The sequence below is a fragment of the Entelurus aequoreus genome, linkage group LG18, assembly GCF_033978785.1.
Source record: "Entelurus aequoreus isolate RoL-2023_Sb linkage group LG18, RoL_Eaeq_v1.1, whole genome shotgun sequence".
Lineage (NCBI taxonomy): Eukaryota > Metazoa > Chordata > Actinopteri > Syngnathiformes > Syngnathidae > Entelurus > Entelurus aequoreus.
The window spans coordinates 23,069,265-23,093,955 of NC_084748.1; positions in this window are offsets into that span (position 1 = coordinate 23,069,265).

Consider the following 24,691-nt stretch of genomic DNA (forward strand, 5'->3'; position numbering starts at 1 on the left):
TCTTATTAGAGGTTTACAAACTAATAATTTAGTAGTTCCATAATTAATTATTTGTTTCCATCTTTTCCCAATTACTCCAGTTAGTTGATTAAATGAAAAGCTTGAGCAAGCATCACCATACATGGTTCTAAATTCATCATATTTCATAATTTTACCATTCTCATTGATAATATCATTGACAAAAATGATTCCTCTTTCAAACATATTTTTCCAAAAGAAAGGCTTTCCATCTATTACAATATTGGAGTTCATCCTTATTATCTGCTGCAAAATATTGTCTCTTTTTTCTGGCACATAAAATTGAAAACACCACCATGAGTGGATTGTTTCCTTTATGAACCCCGCCATGTTTCCCAGCAGACTCTCTACATAACAAAAATGGGAGGGGATCACTTGTAAAAAAGGATACAATTTCTTTTGATACAGTACATGTTTTTTGTCTAACAGAACACTTGTGTACCACTCAGTGTTTAAATACATCTTTGGAAAAATTGATGCTTTTAAAGACAGACACATAGCTTCAAGGTTGAGAAGTTTCAGGCCCCCATATTCATACTCATTGTACAAAACCTTTCATTTAATCTTTTCTGGTTTGCCGTCCCAGACAAAATCGAAGACCCTCTGCTCATTAATCTTAAAAAAGTTTTGTGATGGAGCTGGTAATGACAAAAACAAATAAATAAATTAAGAAATAATTAACGAGTTGACAATAGATATTTTACCATACAAGGTTAAATATTTCCCTTTCCATAATTGCATAATTTTGTCCAGCTTTCTTAGTCGATTATCATAATTTACTGAGCCAAGATCTTCCAGATTCTCTGGGACAACAACACCAAGTATGTTAACTGGTCCATCTGTCCACAAAACAGGCACTTTGTATTCCATTCGAATGGACGTTCCCTTTAGATTTCCGATCCTTAACATTTTACATTTATCATAATTAAGCTTAAGGCCAGATTGCTGTGAAAATATGTGCAAAAGATTAAGAAAGTTCCGCAAACAATGAGGAAAAATCTTATCTTTGTGAATCAGCCTTTTCTGACATGAACTTCATCAAGAACAAACACAGAACACGCCTCACTGACGCACATCTGCAAGACTCACTCAGAGTTGCAGTGTCAAGTTACACACCAGAGTACAACACACTAGGCTTCCCACTAACTGAAAAAGAAACAGATAACAGATTTGGTGTCCAGTTCAAAGTGTGACATGATTTAAACATTTGAGAGTTGACTTTTGTATTTTACATGAGTTATTATTTGTACAAACATGGTGCAAAGTAATTCATGATTTGTTAAAAAATGTTAGTGGCTGGCAAGTTAAAATGGGATATTGTGATTTCACAAGACTGTCTTAGAAGTGATCATTTGAAAATGTTCAATTTGAAAAATGTGCACTTAGAGAAAATATAAAAATAAAGTGTTGCATATTGATATTTATCTGTTTCTATATATATTTATTGTGAGAAATCATTAAGATGATCAGTGTTCCCACAAAGATAAATATCATTAATTATTAATAATAACATAGAGTTAAAAGGTAAATTGAGCAAATTGGCTATTTCTGGCAATTTATTTAAGTGTGTATCAAACTGGTAGCCCTTCGCATTAATCAGTACCCAAGAAGTAGTTCTCGGTTTCAAAAAGGTTGGTGACCCCTGGTGTAGGTAATAAGACTTAGACTAGACTTCCTTTTTACTGTCATTCAAATTTGAACTTTACAGTACAGATAAGAACGAAATTTCGTTAAATAAGCTCATGGTAGTGCAGGATAAAAAAGCAATAAGGTGCATATATAAATAAATAAATATATATAAATAAATAAATATATATAAATATATATAAATAAATAAATAGATTACTGTACAGATAAATATATTGCACTTTTTCACATGCGTCCACGTTTATGGATGAATGTTATATTGTCTTTTTTATTCCAGCGAGTTAATCCATTTTGGGGGGAGTTGAGGGGATAATTTAATTAAGATGCGTTCAAGAGTCTTACGGCCTGAGGGAAGAAGCTGTTACAGAACCTGGAGGTTCTGCTTCGGAGGCTGCGGAACCTCTTTCTAGAGTCCAGCAGTGAAAACAGTCCTTGGTGGGGGTGGGAGGAGTCTTTGCAGATTTTCTGAGCCCTGGTCAGGCAGCGGCTTTTTGCAATCTCCTGGATAGGAGGAAGAGGAGTCCTGATGATCTTTTCCGCCGTCCTCACCACTCTCTGGAAAGACTTCCAGTCTGAGGCATTGCAGGCTCCAGTCCAGACAGAGATGCTGTTGGTCAGCAGGCTCTCTATAGTGCCTCTGTAGAATGTGCTGAGAATGGGGGGAGGGAGCTGTGCTCTTTTCATCCGACGCAAAAAGTGCATGCGCTGCTGAGCTCTTTTTACAAGAGCTCCGGTGTGTAGGGACCAGGTTATATTGTCAGTTATCTGCACCCCCAGGAACTTGGTGCTGCTTACTATCTCCACCGCTGTGCCGTTGATGTAGAGTGAAGCGTGGCTGGACTGATGCTTCCTGAAGTCAACGATGACCTCCTTGGTCTTGTTGACGTTCAGGACCAGGTTGTTGGTTCTGCATCAGTCAACCAGATGTTTCACCTCCTCCCTGTAGTCCATGTCATTGTTGTCACGGATGAGGCCCACTACTGTCGTGTTGTCCGCATACTTCACAATGTGGTTAGTAGTGGACCTGGCGCAGCAGTCATGGGTCATCAACGTGAACAGCAGCGGACTCAGGACGCAGCCCTGGGGGGAGCCGGTGCTCAGGGAGATGGCACTGGAGGTGTAGTTGCCCTAGGTATCTAATGCTTAAACAAAAGAACAAAAAAAGGCCAGTGCCGCTAAGAAAAGGCAGTGAAGCTTAGGGATGGCTATGCAAAATGAAACTAAAACTGAACCGGCTGCAAAGTAAACAAAAACAGAATGCTGGACAACAGCAAAGACTTACGGCGTGTGGAGCAGCAGACGGAGTCCACAAAGTACACCCGTATACGACATGTCAATCAACAACAAAATAGGAAACACTACACACAGAAAAACGTCAAAAAACTCAAAGTAAGTCACGGCGTGATGTGACAGCTCGTGACATTACTCCTACTTTGAAATGAGCTATAGTGATGCATGGTTGGTTATGTTTTGAATGTATATCCAACAATTGCGAAAACAACTTTTTACTGACAATATAGGCTGCTGAGTTTAATTTCTTTATGTTTTCTGCAAGTGGTGTGCCTCTGGATTTTTCCAATTAAAAAAAATGTGCCTTGTCTCAAAAAAGGTTGACAAACACTGGACTTTAGGAGACAGAATGAGGGGTTTGAAAAGCAGGGTGTGGAGGTCGTGTCTGTTGGGTTGAAGAGGTCAGTATTAGGGCTGGGTGATATGGACGAAAAAATATATCTAGATATTAAAGTTGTACAGTATACCGGTATTAGTATAGTACCGCGATACTAATGAATCATATTTGGTACTATACCGCCTCTAAAAAGTACCGGTCCACCACCCCACCCGCGCGCCCCCGTCGTTTACGACTGGTTTACGAGCAGTGAAGCATTTTCGGCAGTGCACAATCACGTAGTACTTACAAACAGACACAGTGTGTTGACAGAAAAGGGGGAACAGATGCATTTTGGCTTCAAAACTAACAATAAAGGTGAAGTTATAACACTGAAACGCCCACCAGAAGAGGTGCTTTAAAGACATGGCTAGCTAGCTAGCGGCTAAAGTCCAGCCCCTGTCGGCAGTGTTTTAGCTACTTCAAAATCACTAACCCTCGCCTCCATGGCTACAAATAAAGTAAGTTTCATAAAAGTATCATCCCTGCAGGACGAGGAATAGCTAAACATGCACACCGTAGCTCACCGGCGTCAAAATGTAAACAAATGCCATTGGTGGATCCACACCTAACATCCACTGTAATGATACCAAGTACAGTAGCGTATCTAGTCGACACTACTATGATTATGTCGATATTTTTTGGCATAATATGTTTATAAACTTAGGAAATATGTCCCTGGACACATAAGGACTTTGAATATGACCAATGTATGATCCTGTAACGACTTGGTATCGGATTGATACCCACATTTGTGGTATCATCCAAAACAAATGTAAAGTATCCAAACAACAGAAGAATAGGTGATTATTATATTTTAACAGAAGTGTAGATAGAACATGTTAAAAGAGAAAGTAAGCAGATATTAACAGTAAATGAACAAGTCGATTAATAATTCATTGTGTACCTCTTGTCCTTAATAATTTTTGACAAAAGAATAGAATGATAAATGACACAATATGTTACTGTATATGTCAGCAAACTAAATTAGGAGCCTTTGTTTGCTTACTTACTAATAAAAGACAAGTTGTCTTGTATGTTCACTATTTTATTTAAGGACAAACTTGCAATAAAAAACATATGTTTAATGTACCCTAAGATTTTTTGTTAAAATAAAGCCAATAATACAATTGTTTGCGGTCCCCTTTATTTAGAAAAATACCGAAAAGTATCGAAATAATTTGGGTACGGGTACCAAAATATTGGTATTGGGACAACACTACTCGATATACTTTTACTTAAAGTCGATATTCGATATATATCTCGATATATTTTCTGGTGAAAGTGTACATATAAAGATATTCATTTTTGAGCTAGATTCACTGAAATTGAAGTGAATGACAACTGTACTGTAAACAGTCAGTGGCACTTTTATTAATCCAGTTTGTCAAGATGGGTATTAACAGCACAGAAAAGAAACTGTTTGAGTAGCACATAATTACATAACATAAATAAAATGGAAAAATATTATTTCTACGTAAAATTAATAACATAGCTGTGCAAATAATAGAAAATGTATCAAACTCGGATAAAAAATCTATTTGCAGGCAGGCACTTTTTAATTCCCAGTCGACGAAGTAATGGACTGTCACACACGTACGGTTCTGGTCAGCTCCAAGTAAGTGACTTGACTTAATTGTGCGGCTATGATCTTCCTCACTTAGGTATACATTTTTGGCAGCATTTCTCGTGCAAAATAATGCAGGCTTGGCAACTGGAGAACAGTTTTGATTTGTGCTTACATGTTAAACCACTCAAATTAATGTTTTATCCAGACGCGTACATTTGTCCAAATGTGGCCAAGTAGACGCATTTTAGGTTTCCTGGACGTCGTCTACATCGCTAAAAGAAACATTTAAGGAAGAGAATCCCTCTGCCATCTTCCACTATCCATCCATCCATTTTCTACCGCTTATTCCCTAGTTTTTTTAATATATAGATCGCCCGCTTGAATATTCCCTCTTCTCTTCTCAAACTCTCTCGTCGTCATTTTGGGATGTCGATGACCCGCCCTATCTTGGCTCTGATTGGCCTGTCCCTAATATTTTGCTCTAATCTTAACCTATCGTGACTCATCATAGTAAACAACCAATCATGGATGTTCTTATACGTGCTAGCACGTCTTGGGAGGAGGAAGGGGAGGGGTTTAGTAGCCCATGGAGTTTTGAGAGGGAGTGACAAGCGGGGGAGAACAAGGAACACAACAAATAAGTGGTGTTTGGTCATTTTAACGTGAGATTAATTATATATATATTACGATATTTTCTTAATTCATATCTTGTTTAAAAATATATCGATATATCTTACAAACTCAATATATTGCCCAGCCCAAGTCAGTATGAGTATGGGTGTGTTTGTGTGCAGGGGCCCCCCATCCCACCCTAATCCCAACATCACTGCCTCATACACTCACACTTATGTTTACGGGCACTAAAAAATAATTATTGCATGGGTTTGAGTTTTTTTTAAAACACACCTTGATTAGGTTTTTGACTTTTTAAAGATGGGATTAACATATTAAGAACATATGTAGATAAACCCCCATACAATACTTTGGTTTTGTTTAAAAATGTAGTGTTGTTATTCTTTTTAACAAAAAGTCAATATAAAGTGGCCAAAATGTGATTTTAATATAGCCTGTCAATATTCACTTAAGATTTCCTTTACTTCAGAGTATAAAGTAGAAATTAGCTGATACAAATAGGTTTAAAGTTAAAATTTAAAGTACCACTGATAGTCACACACACACTAGGTGTGGTGAAATTACCCTCTGCATTTGACCCATCCCCTTGTTCCACCCTCTGGGAGGTGAGGGGAGCAGTGAGCAGCAGGAGTGAGCAGCAGCGGTGGCCACGCTCAGGAGTCATTTTGGTGATTTAACCCCCAATTCCAATCCTTGATGCTGAGTGCCAAGCAGGGAGGTAATGGGTCCCATTTTTATAGTCTTTGGTATGACTCGGCCGGGGTTTGAACTCACGACCTACCGATCTCAGGGCATACACTCTAACCAAAAGGCCACTGAGCAGGTTTATTATCGGTGTATATACTACAAATCATAATAAAACAATTTTATCGTCATAATATTATTAGTACATCCTTTGGGGGGTCAAGTCTCTAACCTGACTCTCGCCAGATCCTTGTAGTTCCCTGAGATCCACACAAGAATCTGGGAGTTCTCAATAGGAGATGTATTTCAGAAGGCGGGGCCTTGTAAAAAAAATCATTGTATGTGATTGGATAAACCACTTGTCCGTTATTTTGAATGACGTGCTACTTCAACCACTCACATCGAAATCAACCCGTGATGCTGATGAGAGCGACGCTGGGAAATCCAAACCCGGTCGGAAAAAGAGCCAAAACATCCCTGCCACCAATAAATGTCTTCAAAACCGTTCTCTGTTCATCTTTTAAAGAATTAATATTCGATAGATTCCACAAAACAGTTGCAATCGCAGAATCAATGTCAGCACACGACACAGCGAGGGCTGTGTTCCGCCATTGTTGTTTGAATCAAACAGTCGCTTCGGTGCTACGTCGCATCTATGAAATCCCGCCCAGGGATTCTGATTGGTTTATTATTTTTTGTTATCTGGAAAGAGTTTGCAATGCCTTCGAGCCCAGACCCTTGTGTGGAGCTCAGCAAACTAAAAGGGTCTGGCGAGAGTCAGGTTATCAAGTCTTCCCCCGTCTTTAAAAACTAGTGATGCCTCTGTTTCTAGCTGTAATCGAGGGTCCTTGCTCGCAGTTATGTGCAATGAGATGCAAAAGTGAAACTGAAACATGACTTGCCATGGATAGACACATTATATTTTTTACCTTACTTCTATCACTTTGTGTATTTTTATTGTTATTATTATTATTTTACATTCCGAAATTTTTGGCGCCCCCTCCAAAGTATGGCGCCCCAGGCAAACGCCTGGTTCACCTGTCGGTCAAACATGACTGTCTCTGGTATTCCGAGACGACTAAACACTTCCTTCAGAGCTGCGACTACTATAACAGCAGAGGCTACGTTTAGTTGAGCCACTTCTACATAGTGTGAGAAATAATCCACGATCAGAAGGTATGTGTTATTTTCCCAGAAAAACAAGTATTTTCCAACTATTTGCCAGGGCCTCTTTTATACTGGTGTCATCAGCAAGGACTCTTTGTGCTCTTCTCTGTGATATGAACACACGTTGCAATTTTCCACCATCTGACTGATGTGTGTGGACAGCCCTGGCCACCAAATTGATTGGCGGGCTCTAGCTTTGCACTTTACAATACCTTGGTTTCCACTGTGAAGATACAGGAGAACTTCTTGTCTCATGCTGTGGGGAATTACTATCTTCTGGCCTCTGAGTAGCAGTTCTCCCGCCAAGGTGAGATTTTCCCTTTCTGGACAATATGTTCCCCATTACAAGTGGGAGGGCCTGTTTTTCTGGCCGTCCCATTTTGCAGTAGCTGATGATCTTCACGCAGACTAGTTCAGCTTTTTGTTTCTACTGTATCTCTGGCAGGAAAGCTCTGAATGACGGCATCCACAAACACTTTAACTTTTGCCTCGTTCTCTTGTTCTATGTAAGTGTATGTTTCGGAGGTGCTTTGGACAACATATCTACTGTTATTAAGTTATTCCCCAGCACATGTACAATATCAAAGTTGAATCTGAGCGTTCTCAGCCGGAACCTCATCTCCCTCGGTGGGAGCGCATCTAGTGCTCTAGTACTGAATATCGGCACTAGGGGCTTGTGGTCTGTTTCTAATCTGAACTTCAGGCCCAAGATGTATGATGAGAGACGTTCTTAAATCCACGTTGCAGTCAGAGCCTCCTCTTCAATCTGTGCGTCATGCTTTTCTGCATCAGACAGTCCTCTTGAAGAAAATATAACTGGCTTCCACATACCTTCTCTGTGCCTCTAGGTCAGGACACCCCAAATCCGAAAGATGAGGCATCTGCTGACACATAAGTCTCTGCTGCAGGAGAATACTCAGCCATGTCTTGTGATAAGCTCAGTTCTGCTTTCTGTGACGCTTCCCAGCACCATTTGTTCCTCTCACACAGCAAGTCTTTGATTGGAGGTGTATATGAGGCCATATGGGGTAAAAACTTGCTCAGGTAGTTGGCCATCCCGATCACTCTTTTCACGCCTGTGACATCTTTTGGTTCAGCAACCTCCATTATAACTCTGAATTTGCCTGGATCCGCCGACAGGCCGTCTGCTGTGACTTTGTGACCCAGAAACATGATGTCGTTCTTTGAAAACTCAGGTTTATCTGAATTTAGAGTCAATCCCTCACGTTCTAACTTCTTCAGCACATCTCACTGTGTTGATATATGTTTTCTCCGTATACCAGTATATTATCTGCATGACACATCACGCCAGCACAGTTTCCGGTATCTATGACATGCAATACTGGAAGTGCTCAAGAGCTGACAAGATCCCAAAGGGCAGGTGATTAAAAGTATATCGCCAAAATGCTGTGATGAAGGTCGTCAGGAGTGAACTCTCCTCTGACTACGGGATTTGCCAGAAACCGGAAACTGCATCCATCCACCTAGCATGATGAGGGTAGGTTTACTGCTGGGAGGATGTGTCTCTCTTGTCGCACCCACTTACAGTATTTAGCTGTGTACACAGCCGTATCTTCCATGCAGGCTTGGGGACCACCACCCTACCTTCACACCAGTGTGTGGGTTGTGTCACCTTGGAAATCACCACCGTATTTTCCATCCGCTCGAGCTCCACTTTCACCTTGTCCCACAGGGGCACAAGATGACAGAGCGAATGGGACAGCCTCTGGCTCCTTCTCAATTGAATATGGCTCCTTTAGCTTCCCTAAGCCAGAAAACACTTTGGAGTATTGGGTTTTTACATCTTCTTTCTGTCCTTCAACCTGTGTGGAGACACTTTATTAGTCCGAGAGATTCTCTTGGAAGGCGACCGAGCAGAGGCTTGGACAGATCTTTAACAACATAAACAAGTTGCTCTGTTGATCTTATTTTATGGTTAGTTTTCCTCTGCAGCAGCCCTTTACGTTCAGTCTGTGTTTTCCTGGTCCATACAGCACTTTCAGTGGTGGTTCCACTTACCAATGCTTTTTAATGGAGTACATGCTGTTCTGGATAGCGGTGACCTTAGCCCCAGTGTTTTGAGTTTGAAAACTGTAGCTTTTCAATCCAGTCCTTGGTTTCCTTTGAGCTCACCTGTCCTAGGAGAGTAAATTCATCCTCTTATTTTCTTCCCCTCTGCAATTGTGTGATGTCATAGATGCTGCAGCTTGGTCTGCATTTTTTGTTACAAAATGTCCTTTTTTGTGACATTTCCTACATTCAGCATCACCAACAGGACAGTCTTTCCACAGGTGTTTCTTTGTGTTTCCACATCTGCTACATTCTGACGGCTGTGTGTCATTCTTCTCTTTTTTCCCTTTTCCCCTCTCTCTTCTATTTATATCCACCTGTTGATTGCTCTGTCCCTCTCATTACACTGTTTCACTCTTGCAATAGCTTTTTCTAAAGTTAAGTCTGCATCTAACCTTTAGCTTTCTGATAGTCTAGCACAGGGGTGTCAAACTCATTTTAGCTGAGGGGCCGCATGGAGAAAAAAATATTTTCCCACGTGGGCCGGACGGGTAAAATCATGGCATGATAACTTAAAAATACAACTACGACAACTTCAGATTATTTTCTTTGTTTTACTTTTGTCCAAAATAGATGTACGCATCACAAATAATCCTGTTGACAAAACACTTTAAGTTGGTAAAAAAATGTTGAGGAAAAAAATAGGTGCTTTTCAAAAACACCATTGAGAACAAAATGAAATTAGACTTAATCTCAGTGTTTCTACAAACCAATTACATTTTAAGTCACAGCCTATCTATGATTAAACAAATACAAAATTAAGCATACGTATAAACGCTTCTATGTATCAACTAACTCATTTGTCATTTCCATGTTGACTTTCTTTAAATTTGCACAGAAAACAATAGATTCCACAGAACTATATCAATGTGTAGTGTCTCATGCAGCATTTTAAGTGAGGTTGCCAATTGTTTGTATTGTTTATTTTACTCCTGTTAGTTTTACGTTGGGTCGAGGGGGAGGAGTCACAGCCCCGCTTTACCGTGTACCTCTTGCTTGGTGTACTTGCTCGCCCCAATATAAACTATTTGCTTGCCTAACAGAATTGCTATTGTAACATCCAATGGACACTTTAATTTAAAAATGCAGATACATTTTACACTTAGCAAACTCATCTGGCGGGCCGGATTGAACCTGTTCCGGCCGCATGTTTGACTACCATCTCTTACGCCCACTACTATACAATCCCTTAATAATTGCTCACGCAGGGCACCACACTCGCAGTGTTTAGCTAGGGTCTGCACTGCAGTTATGGAAGACTCCACACTCTCACCGGGCTTCTGGCTTTCGTTTGTTGAAGCATGCTCTTTCAAAAAGGGATGTTTTGCTTGCTGACACAGTACACGTTGAAAGCTTCCGGGACACAATGGTATGACTTTTTCTCTGCCTCTGTCAGTGGTAACACGTTCAAAATGTCCTCAGCTTCGTCTCCCGCGTCATACACAAAAGCGTTCACTTGAAACTTATCCGTCTGTTTATCTAGTCTCAGTGTGATTCTATAGCGTTCAAAATGTTTAATCCATCATGGCCATTCATTATTTTCTGTGAAATCGAACTTGCCTGTCGGGGCTAATTGTGGAGCTACTAGGGGGGGGTGGCTTGCCGCTGATGAGTCCATGTTTCCCTCGTTCTTCTTCTCCCGCTTTTTTTTCTTTCAGGTTTAGTTCCTTTTCTTTAATTCACATCTCCCACACTGACACCATGGTGGGTTATCTTATTATTATTTAATAATAACGAGACAGAGATCATCGAGTACAGTCTAACTGGTAGTTTACTTCCTGTAACCATGTGCATCATACAAACAAGTTCCCCTGATTACACAACTTAGTTCCGCCTACATAACAGTTAATAGCAGGTCCTTAATAATGTTAATATGCTTCTTAACTAAAGTTTCAAAACAATTAACTCTCCTGTTGTCCTCAGGCCACTGTGTTAAAAACCAAAAAAAAATCCCCTAAACAATATTTTTTTAACTTGAAATTTTATGACTTCTCCCAGCTTGGCACCAACAGTAGAAAAAGTAAAATGTTGCTTTTATTCACATTTCCATGTAAGCTGTACAACAAAATTTACAAAGGTGGTCTTCGGGTCAAAATGACCTTTGAGTCACAAAGTGTTGAAATCAAAGTCACAGAGTTATTTATACATCACAGAATGTTACAATGTTTTAGTTGTTATAGTCCAACAGTAGCAGAGCTCTTTTTCTGTGGATTTCCAGAGATTATAAAGATGCTGCAGATCACAGGGCCCCGAATTATGTCTGTGCTGAAGCCATGAGTGTGCGTTATACCGCTGAAGAAGCTCTCGAGCTGATTTTTTCAGATGTCCAGCAAGACAACTCTGATTCAGAAGAGGAAGTGGAGGATGTAACAGAAGAAGAAGACTGAGGAATACAACCCAGAGCATGATGAATCATCTTCAGAAAAAGAAGAAAACCCTGAAGCTGAAAGAGAGACTTTCCTTTCAAAAAATGGCAAAATAACATGGTCCTCAGCAGCATATGACCATCAAGGCAGGCATGCAGAACAAAACATCATAAAGATGAACCCCAGGACCCACAAGGTATGGCTTTCTGTTCTAAGTCATCCCAAAGGTGTTCTATCGGGTTCAGGTCTGGACTCTGTGCAGGCCAGTCAAGTTGATCCACACCAGACTTTGTTATACATGTCTTTAAGGACCTTACTTTGTGCACTGGTGCACAGTCATGTTGGAAGAGAAAGGGGCCTGCTTCAAACTGTTCCCACAAGGTTGGGAGCATGCTTGGCCCCTTAGTTACAGTGAAAGGAACTTTGAATGCTCCAGGATACCAAAACATTTTGGACAATTCCATGCTAGAACCAACTTCATATTGAATTCTATGGGTTAGGAATGGGATGGCACTTCAAGTTCATATGTGAGTCAAGGCAGGTGGCCAAATACTTCTGGCAATATAGTATATATAAACGTGTATGTGTATCATGTGTTGTACCATTAAAAATTAGCTACTAAATAAATCAAAAGTTAATCACAAGTTACACAATCCTTGAGTAGTTTTTTCACAGAATTCCTTACTCAATTAAATACTGTAAGTTGATGATTACTTTTTAGTCATATTATTCTAAGGCTGCTTTGCCCACTTGATGTTGTACACGGCAGACTATTGGCTGATAGCGGACCAATCACAGAGCACTGTGTTCTCTGTTCTGGCAGCTTATTGGCTCAACCACATAAAGCTTCCACTTTACTTCAGCTCCATGCACTGGAGCTCGAGCTCCTTGTACAACTCTGGATGTTTTTTTATTGAGAACATTTGTATCGATTTCCTACAATGTCGTCCAAACACTTTCCTTCTAAGGCTTCTGTCACAGAATCAAAGCCCCATAAATAGCTTTTAACGTCAGAGAAAAAGTAGACCTCATTATAATGCTGAAAAAAGGTAGCTTGGCTATGAAAAACTATCTACTTGGTGTCATTCCACGATAGATATATCATCACTTCCTACAGAGAGAGGAAGGAAAACAATAAAAATTGCAGCGACAGTATCTCCTAAAAAAAAAGTTAAAAAAGTTAAAGTACCAATGATTGTCACACAAGACTGCCAAACAGATCTCCAGGACTTTGTTCTTCACTCGGAAGAAGTTAATAGTGACTGACGCCGCCACCTTGATTGTCATCATTCGTAAGTACACTTATGAAATAATAAATGTGAGAATTACATAAAAGTGTATTAAGTGTTCATGAGTGTGTGGAAGATTAATAACAGTATGTGCAGGGTTTATAAACAACTCAATATAGTCATAATATTCAGAAAATAAATAGCAATCTTAGTTTGCGAAAATTCCCCTACCATGTGGGGTACTGAATGTAACTTCCGCGATAATCGAGGGTAACAATTACAAAACTAAATATAAAATATATATTTTTGTGAAAACAAGAATGACATCTTCTGTCAAATGTAATTAAATGTAATGCATTCTATACACTTAATAATTCTATGCATATAATTAGCAAAAATAACTAGTGTTGAATATCTGATCCTGTTGAAATGTTATAAGACACACCTGTTTGGAAACCTGGGGCCGTATTTATCAAGCTTCTTAGAATTACTCCTAAGAAGTCTGCTAAGTGTTGACTTATGAGTAAAGAAATTATTCGCTGAAAGCTGCACTTAAAAGTTAGTTATCTAGCGTCTTACTCACACTTTCAGCGAAGTGTAGGACTGAATCTTAAGTGTCACACTCAGAGCTGAATTACGACATTACTATGTGCCGTAAATTGAATTTTAGGTGACGTCATTTCTGTGTCCATAGAAATGACCAATCACGGAAGGGAATCCCTTGTCTAAGAATAAAGAAATATCTTAGAAATATTTAAGTGGACAATGGGAGTGTATATTTTGACAATAAACTACAAAATAATACAAAATAAACGTTTCTTTCCTTTATCTTTTCCAATTCAGATATCGAACCATTGTGATGACCTTTAGTTCTGCTGTGAAAGCTCTGCTGCGTGATGTTGCTGATGAGATGACGCCCCTTATTAAATCTGTTACAAAAATAATACCCGCTCTGTCTAAACGATACCGTTTGATCAGCTGCTCGTCATCAAACAAAGCCAGGACATCCTTCCGCTCCCTGAACGTTCGCGCAAGTCTCTCTCGCCTCAGTGCCATCCCCCGCTGGCAACTCCTAACCACTTAGGACACCTCTGAAGGTCTCTTAAATTTCGTGGAGAGTAGGAGTGATTTTTAGACTTAAGAAAGTTGATAAATAGCTTTTATTCTTAAGTTTGAGAGTAGGACTAAATTTCGCAAATTCTCAGGACTTAAGTGTAAAATGGCACTCTAAGACACTTGATAAATACGACCCCTGATCTCAGGGACTGAAAATAAAAAAATATAAAATTGGCCTCCTTCGTATAACGTATTACTTTTTAGTTGAAAGGCTCTGGAGTGCATCTGTGGGCATGTGGCCAAGAGAGAGCATTGGCTAGGTCAGAGGTCACTGATGCTGGACAAGAGGACCTGGCTCACAATTTCCCTTCTAGTTCACCCTAATAGTTTTTGATGAGATTGAGGTCAGCAGTGGAGTTTGATATGAAGAAAGGATGGAAACTCAGTCCTACATATTATAGGCCACATTGCAGGGAAGCGACGAGATTCTCTTTTACCGTCCAACGGCCACTTTGAAACAACGCTGTCATTATCTAAGAAAACAGAAAAAAAATGTGTATGTATGGTACACATTGGACATACATCAGGTAGGAAGGAAAGACAATTGGTACGAATTGAAGGAATGGTTTTGCAAGTGGTGCTTTAGCATTTTTCCAGTACTCTCGTCATGGTGGCAGCATCTGTCGTCCAAAAAATGTGCTCAGGCTGGGCATCTGCTCCAGGATGGTACACCCTTAAACACCATGTTCAGAAGAAGATTAGCTGTATATCCAACCACAGTCTCAAAAACATGTTCAGGATACCAGGAGAGCGGAGAAGTTAAATGGGCTCTTTTAGAGCATCCACCCAACAACAACTAAGTCCAAGGAACAACACTGACAGATGTATGGATGAAATGGTTAAGGGAAAACATCCAAACTGTGACACATTCTGCTGAAGACTCTCAGATATTGCCTAGTCTACTGACATCTAGACTGAAATAATTTTTCTGTGTGTATAATTTTATAGCGTTTGCCCAGATGTTGAAAGGATGACAAGGAGGTGGTCAATTAACAATAACTTTATTTGAACAAAAAAGCATCTTAACGCGCACAAAAGCGGCTCCCTTGCTATTCTGTCTACCCCTTCGATCATCCAATCACAACTCAGGATAAATTCACATCTGCGGTCCCCTCCAAGGTTTCTCATTGTATCCCATTGGGTTGAGTTTTGTCTTGGTCTGATGTGGGATCTGAGCCGAGGATGTCATTGTGGTTTGTGCAGCACTTTGAGACACTTGTGATTAAGGGCTATATAAATAAACTTTGATTGATTGATTGATAGGAGTCGCTTCACAGAGGAAGACCTGCTGCAATTCATCCTGAAAGTCTCAAAAGCACAGAACGTTACCAAACATTAATGAAGTAGTTGCCAAGTATCAAGTTTCAATAAAAGTAAATGAAGTGAATTATTTATAGAGCGCTTTTTTCTCGACAGAATCAAAGTGCTTTACATTGTGAAACTCATTCATCTACATTTTTAAACTACATTTGAGCCAGTGTGGGTGGCACTGGGAGAAAGGTGGTTCAATCGTTTTGCTCAAGGACACAACGGCAGTGACTAGGATGGCGGACGCTGGAGTGAAACCACAAACCCTTCAGGTTTTTGGCCCGCTGTACTACTGTCATCTGAGCCACGTTGCCCCAAAGTGCAGGCTAAGTGTAAAAACTTTTTTAATGGTATTATTGGGATATAAGGTATTCTAGGGTGTTAAAAAGAACAAAACTTAAACAAAGCCAAACAAATAAACACAACGGTGATATGATCTGAACCACGGATATTCAGAACCATGCCAGTCCTAGCCAGATCCCGACAAACCTCCATTAGGCCACACTGATGATATATGTGCACATAGGTTGGCATTGTGCAGCACAATTTGCCATTGGTACCTTATTCTTTTCACAGATGTGAGCAAGTTCACACTGAGCACAGGTACCACATTTGGGGAGAGCCAAACATACATTTCCTGAGTAGCCAGAGGTAGTATCGTAAAATAAATGAACTATCATGATCCTCAGTCACTTTGACCTTGTAGTATGAAACAGCTTTATATAACTTGTTTGTTTGTATGTGTTTATTTGAAGGACAATGTGCAGTTACATTAAGAATAAGGCTGCACCATATTCCGTCTGTAGTCCTTTTATGGTGCATTTAACATCCACAATTAAAATTACACAGGATTGGAAATACACAACAATATTAAAATTACATAATGATAAGCAATTCAAAATACAAGTACAATACATAGAGGGTATGTGAGTTACAAATCAGTGGGCGGTCAAGTTACAGTATTTTAGCAACTTCATTTAAAGTGCAGAAGTATATAAAGTGCAGCAGTTGTTATCAAAGTCCACATAACACAGAATACAGTGTAGTAGCCCTAAGATGGTACCCATAAGGGTATCACCCAATAGCCATATACCCCGTTGGTACTGCATTCAAAACAAGATTGCGATGTTACAAGATTAGACTGGTTCTCGGTGGCCATCAGACTGCTCCCTCTAGGGTATCATCTGATGGACCTGCCTGGTATTGTTAATGTGAGCAGGACTGGTGGTATAAAAGCCAGTCTTTGACTGGCTGTGAGAAGCTGTGAAAACTCGAGTTGTTCTTTAGATTGTCTGGGAACCCATTCCATTCTTTGATGGCTTGGTAGGAAAAGGCTGATTGGGAGAAGGCAGACTTTCTTTTTGGAACATTACAGTCACCCCTGGATACAGACCTTGACCTTGCTATTGTTCAAAGCACTGCGAGTGTGATAGCATCTCTCATAACATCTTGGCTTTGAGGGAGATAGGATACGGGAAATATACGTCAGCCGATGCTTTGCATTTGATACACTCTCTCTTTTGTGTCCATCATCCATGAACGTCATATGTTTGGCCAGGCTCTTGCGCATGCAATAACACTCTCATTTGCAGCCATTAGATCCTCCATCCTGCATTGATCATCCAGGAGTGGGCATCTCAACAAGTGTTGCATTTATTGTTCAGAATTTCCACACTCGCAGGCATTAGCTGTTGAGCAACTTCCCAGTCTTCCATGTAGATTTATGACCAGGTGCTCGTTGTTCTTTGGTTGGTATTGGCAGCTTTGCTAAGCGTTGGTTTGCAATCTGTTTTTCCTGCTACAATGCTAACATGGCTGTTTGGAGACTGAGAAAGTGCCTTACTGAATGGGGAAAGCTTTTCCTGGACTTTTGGAGGCTTTGGGCTGGTTCATTTGAGTGACAGGGGTAAATGCAAGAGTCAAGTTGACTCTTGCATTTAGTTTTGCTGGCTACAGACCTACGCATGCCAGGTGGAGCAATGCCAGCCAGGACATGTAGGCTGTCCACATTTGTTGGTTTGAGGCATCCCGTAATGCACCTGCAGCTGTCGTTTAGGACAGTGTCAACTTTATTCGCATGGGATGATCTCTCCCAGACAGGAAAGTCATACTCCGCAGCAGAGTAGCATAGTGCAAGAGCAGTAAACCATAGCGTGGAAGCAGTAGCACCCCATGATGAGTTTGCAAGTTTGCGCAAGAGGTTGTTCCTTGTCCTCACTTTGCCTTTTTTTTTCTCAATGTATTGTTTGTAGGAGAGTGTTTGATCCCGAGTGACCCCAAGCTACAGGTAGTAATTGCACTGAGTCAGGCGTACAAGGACAGCTTGGGTCTTAGCTGGGCTAGCTTTCAGCTGATTTTCCTTGTAGTACTTTGTCATCTAAAGCTGTTGATATCTTCTTGATGGTTGACCGGGCTTGCCTGCTGTTGTGTGTCATGTCAACACTCTCGATAAGCTCTTCCCAGGACTTCCTTTGATTATCTGATATAGCTGCCACAAGCGTCTCCCCTGCAGTCATGGCCTCTTCTGAGAAGAGCTCCTCCTCATACAGGTCACAGTATGTCTTGTACAGTGAAACAGTAGCTGAGATGCCGGGGATATAGTGTTCCCGACAACCTCATGGGATGCACTTTCTGGAGATCTTCTGTACTGTTTTGACATACTAATGATAGTTCTCCAGAATTGGTTCTAAATCAGACAGGGCTTTGTCCAGATTACTGGTAAATTGTCCCCAATCAGCCATTTGTAAATTGAACCGCCGTCTCAGAGGTACTTTTTGGAGAACCACAGGTGCTGAAATAGCAATTGTGATGGGATTGTGTTGGGAGTGTGGTATTGGTTCCAAGACTTGCTGTTTTTTGGCATGTTAATCGGTCACTTATAAACCCCAGGTCTGGATTATATCCTCTCCCCCATTGACATTTATTATAGGAGGGAGGGAGTTTGGCATCGTGGATTAGGTCTAGATGATGTGACTCCACACAATTCTTTACAAGCTCACCATCCTCACTGTTTGTGGTGTAGCCCCATGATGTGCCGTTGATGTTAAAATCCCCAATGATTACGTTCACATGCTCATTACTGAATGTTCCTGGTTCTTCGAAGACAAATGAAGAGTCTTTGTATATTGAGGTCACTGTTAGTTTCCCAATGTTCACACTATATAATTACTATGAATAAAGGAGGCATTCCGATTCTCACAGTCCATATCGCTCAGCGTGTGTTTCGCTACAACAGTATGGAATGAGATAATCAGACCATACCATATGCTGTGTGATCTTGGATTCCTTCTGGTGCATGACAATCTGTGACTGGGGTTTGTCAGTAGATCCTGGTGGACAAAAGCATCGAAGCTATTGACTGATTCACCCATTCTTCAGATCTATAATTTATCGAGCAACTCTGGTATGTCGTAAATTAACTTTTGCCACAATGTACAATATTGTTCAGGTGCTAACTTATACCATGTACAACGTCTCGGGGGAGATTCTTTATAGAAATAAACATGTGCGTCTTCTCTCCTTCAAACATGTTGTAGTTTTTAGAGCTTCAACATCAAGTCTACTGACGGATAGATAGAACCATACGTTACTTTGTACTAGAAATGGCAAAAGCGGAGGATGCTTGTGTATGTACGAGTCAGTCTGCCCCACAACAAGAGGATAGAGGAAAAAGAAAGACTTTATTTACTACAACTGGATAAAATAAGCAGTTGTACACAAAGTTCTTTGGGGAAAACTCTTCCATATATGGAGATATCGGCTGACGTTACTAAGGCAAAATATGTCACTTAAGCCTCAAATTGCTCGTTTGGAGAAAGTTTAGAAGAATGCAAAGTAGTTTTTCAAATATCTCCGCCATGCCTCCACTGTTTGATTTCATATTATTGGGACTTATGGGGATCCCAAATACAAGAAACATGTACCAACAAGTAAGAAAAGTTGGTTTTGCATAATGGGACCCCTCTATGTTTTATGTTATTGTTTTTTTGCCTAAAATGCCACATCGCAAAAATACATTATTTGATCCGTACATTTTTCTCAATTGCCAGGAAAAAAGAAATGGTCCTTTTGCTTGGTCTTTACGCTATGCAATCACAAAACAAAATCGAGTTTTGTTAATTTTCTAACTCTCCAAACAACCCAAAACCATACATCATTAGTGTCTTGCCGTGTGCAGTTTGAACTTGCAGAGGTAAAGTTAGTCAGTTAATTAGTATGATTGTCAGAAAAGATCGATTCACATCCAAATTACAATTCTTGTGTATTACGATTTTGAATCGATTCAAAGAGTTCATGATTACATTTTATAAAAATATGTTTCTTTAGGATATTTCAGCGCTTACTAGCTGCCTCTGTATATCATCTGTCAGCAGCCAAGAGGAGCTCTTGTTATTTATAACCTGTTTTTTTTTAAGTTTCATGATCATTTACTATACCTAACAATATGGTGCGAGAATTGTTTTGAATACTGTCAAGTCTGATTTGAATTGTCACCCCAAGAATCAGAATCAGATTGAACCGTGAGTTGTTGTAAGATGCACACCATTAATTAATTAGTTAGCAAAAATAACTGATGAAGTTATAGGTGGATTTTCATAAAGCCAAAATAAAGTAAACAACTGATAACATTTTAAGCTTACTTGTTTCTGCGTTGTTACTGTATGGTTATGTTTTGTGTGTGTGTATGTGTGTGTGTGTGTGTGTGTGTGTTCTTGTATTTCTACCCTACTTGAGACATCAACAAAGAAAAGTACCTTCTATATGAGGACCGGTTAACAAGTTAGAACGTATGGTCCCAATACGGAAAACCATTGCAATAGAGAATGTGTCATTTGCACCCCTGGTGGTGAAATCTATCAAAATTAGGCTGGTCCCAAAAAAGAGGGATTTTTCTAATTGACTGTGTGTCGGTTTTAACATATAAAATAACATATGAAATAACAAGTGTGGGTAAAAATGTAAAGTGCTCCCCCTCTGGCCAAAATATGTAATAACAAGTGTGTGTAAAAATTGAAATGCACCCCCTTTGGCCAAAATTAATTTGAAAAATAAAAATAAATATGTATATAGAGACATACTGTAATACCTTGTGAAGTAAATAATGAAGATTAAAAACCATTTACAAACAAAACAACAACAACAAAAAATACTAAAAGCTTGCCTATTTTATATTTGCATAGTATGTATTATAATGTTGTAAATACAAATCTTTATATTTCTAGAAAGGGTGGTCCAAAAGATGTAGACATTTTTCGGAGGTCTCAAGAAGGTAACAAATACAAGAATGTACACTACCGTTCAAAAGTTTGGGGTCACCCAAACAATTTTGTGGAATAGCCTTCATTTCTAAGAACAAGAATAGACTGTCGAGTTTCAGATGAAAGTTCTCTTTTTCTGGCCATTTTGAGCGTTTAATTGACCCCACAAATGTGATGCTCCAGAAACTCAATCTGCTCAAAGGAAGGTCAGTTTTGTAGCTTCTGTAACGAGCTAAACTGTTTTCAGATGTGTGAACATGATTGCACAAGGGTTTTCTAATCATCAATTAGCCTTCTGAGCCAATGAGCAAACACATTGTACCATTAGAACACTGGAGTGATAGTTGCGGGAAATGGGCCTCTATACACCTATGTAGATATTGCACCAAAAACCAGACAGTTGCAGCTAGAATAGTCATTTACCACATTAGCAATGTATAGAGTGTATTTCTTTAAAGTTAAGACTAGTTTAAAGTTATCTTCATTGAAAAGTACAGTGCTTTTCCTTCAAAAATAAGGACATTTCAATGTGACCCCAAACTTTTGAACGGTAGTGTATGTACGGCTGATCTGGATCATTTTTTTTACGGCACCTTATGTTAACGTTACGAGTTTCAACTTGTGTGTGCATATGCTCGCGGCCCTTCCACCTCTCACAGAGACAAAGATATTGAATGACTGACAAGAGGTTTCACTCCGTTTCCTTTATTTCACAATAATTCGCTCAAAAAGTTATAAGCACATTTTGATTAAACTCTAAGGAAATGTCAGAAATGTGATAAGAAACAAACGATGAGGTTTTGGGGAAGATCCGGATTAACATCTGGATTCAGGATTGTTATGCTACTATCAGGCAGAGGTTGTCTGTGCTCTCCAAATGCTTTTCAATTTATTTATTTTTTTCAATTATTTAAATGAAATATCATGCAGTCTGCTTGTGTGTGTGTTTTTTTTAAGCTTTTATTTCCTAAATACCCTAAAAAATCCCCGCAGCGCACAAATCTGTTACACACTCTATTTCTCAGCATGTCCCCAACGTAACCCTCTCCCCAACACAGCCTCCAGTCCAGCCTCACTCCCACCCGGCTAAACCCATCATCTTTATTCAATATCGCCCCTGGTAAGCATTTTAAGTCGGCTTAGCTTGTCAGAAAACTTGCCTCTTTTTTAAACGTTGACTCTTTTTTTTCTTTGCTTCCTTTTTCCTTCATTTATTACCCCCAAATAAACACAATCCTGCAGACGTGCGGTAATTATTCCTGGCCAAATATACACACTGTTGTTAAAGCATGCATATTTACACTCAATAAACTCAAACTGATAGAGTTGACTTTTATGTACCGAGAATCTCAAATTCCCATTTACCCCTTTAAATTTGGGCAGGTGTACATTATCCCTAAAACATCTTGGGGGTTTCAGATGGTGCATCGATGATGAACACCAATTTTTGTGATAAAATAGAAAATAAGCACATTCCCACAGACGGTTTCTGAGAATGTTATTCTCCATTTGTACCTGGCTGGTCACAATGCATGTTTCTGAATGTGTGGGTGACAACAAATACATTTCTACTCATTGAGTGATAAATGGAATTGCTATGGTAATTTATTTGATTTATATACACTTTTTCCCGCAGATATGTTTCTCAGATTGAACACACTTTTGTCAGATTTAGGTAATATTCATCACATTTAAGTTGATTAATTGAAGTTTAATGTTGACTCTAAATATTATATCTTAATGTTAAAGCTAAACCTAAATCTTAAATATAAATATGTATGTCAAACATACATCTATATGGTAAATATAAATCACATGTTAAATCTACACCTACATCTTTAATCTAAACATATATGTTAAATGTAAACCTAAATGGTAAATCTAAACCTAAACCTAAATGTTGAATCTAAATTTAAATGTGAGCGCTCAATGTTTAATCTAAACTTAAATGTTAAATCCAAACTTAAATCTTAAATCTACACTGCAAAAAGTCAGTGTTCAAAAGCAAGAAAAAAAATTACTAAAATTAGGGGTATTTTACTTAAACTAAGCAACATTATATGCCAATAGAACAAGAAATGTTGGCTTGTCAAGACTTTCCAAAATAAGTAAAATTAGCTAACCTCAATGAACCCAAAAATACCTTAAAATAAATATCACTAATAACAAGTGCACTTTTCTAGGTAGAAATTTTTTTTTTTACCTTTTTGCTCAATATGTTGAAAAATATTCTTAAATAAGTAAATGCTAGTGCCATTATATTGACATAATGATATATCGCTCGGCATCATGATTTTTTTATCATGCTTGAAATAAGAAATTATTACTTTAAAAACATAGTTTTATACTTGTGAGTGTTAATTACACAGCTTTGCATCTGTAGATATTTTAGTTTCAAGCATGTTTTACTCAATATGGGTCATAAAATCTCAGCCACAAGCTGTTATTATCTTACTGAGATAATTTCGGACCAAAACCCTTAAAACAAGTATAACAATCTAACATAAAATCTGCTTAGTGAGAAGAATTATCTTATCAGACAGAAAATAAGCAAATATCACCCTTTTTTGAGATATCTTACTTAGATTTCAGTTTTTGCAGTGTATATCTAAATGGGAACACTAAATGTTAAATCTAAACCTAAATGTTAAATATAAACGTGAGCGCTAAATGTTAAATCTAATTGTAAATGTTAAATCCAAACCTAAATGTTAAATATAAACCTAAATCTTAAATCTAAATCTAAACGTGGGCACTAATATATAGGATATAGGATCAATATTCCACCAATCCGACCAAGGCCGTACCCACGTCTCTGCCTCTCAGTGTAGAAACTTCTACACCTTTCTTACTGCGGAAGAAGTAAACATGACGGATGCTCAATTACAAATAATGCCAATAAAGTTGCATATTTTAAAAGAAAGCTCCAAACGTGTGAGTGTGTGTGGTGTGTTGTGAGACAATTAGACGCTCAAACACATCGACGCTGCACTTCCGCGCATGACAATAAATGGAATGAATTCTTACACCAAGATATGCAGTCTGCATGAATACACTCTTACTTCCTGATTGTGTCACACATGAACTGTACATCAACACGTTCACTGTCACATACGTTTGCTGCTGGCAGGCTCGCTTTGGATCGGTTCGAAACAATATGTCTTAATTGTGAGAAAAATGGTAAAAACATGATCATTTGGTCAGAGGTTCGGATCCCGCACATGCTGATATGCACCTTTTAATATGCTTAATTTCTATTGTCCTGCTCCTCGCTGCACGACACAGCACCGCTGTCCGAAAAGCGTGATTTAAAAGGAAGTAAGAAGAAGGAAAGATGACTTTAATTCACAAACACTATTAGACTGACCATACGTCCTCTTTTCCCCGGACATGTCCTCTTTTGCGGGGCTGTCCAGGCTGAGTTTCTTAAATGCCAATTTAAGTGGACTCCGACTTAAACAAGTTGAAAAACTTATTCGGGTGTTACCATTTAGTGGTCAATTGTACAGAATATGTACTTCACTGTGCAATCTACTAATAAAAGTTTCAATCAATCAATCAATCAATCAATGCCTCAAATGTCCGGCAATTTGAGTTAGGGTTGCATGCATTTTCAATGTATGTCCAGGGTTAAGAAGGGATTAAAAACAAAACAAATTGTGAAGATGTGTGCACGCAGCAGCATTCGTGAGGGAGGGGCAGAGACAGAGAGAGCGAGGGAGTGGATTGATTGACATACTTGCGAACCCTCCCGATTTTACCGGGAGACTCCTGAATTTCAGTGCCCCTCCCGAAAATCTCCCGGGGAAAGCATTCTCCCGATTTCCACCAAGACAACAATATTGGGGGTGTGCCGGCCCAGTCACATAATATCTACGGCTTTTCACACACACACAAACGAATGCAAATCATACTTGGTCAACAGCCACACAGGTCACACTGAGGGTTGCGTATAAACA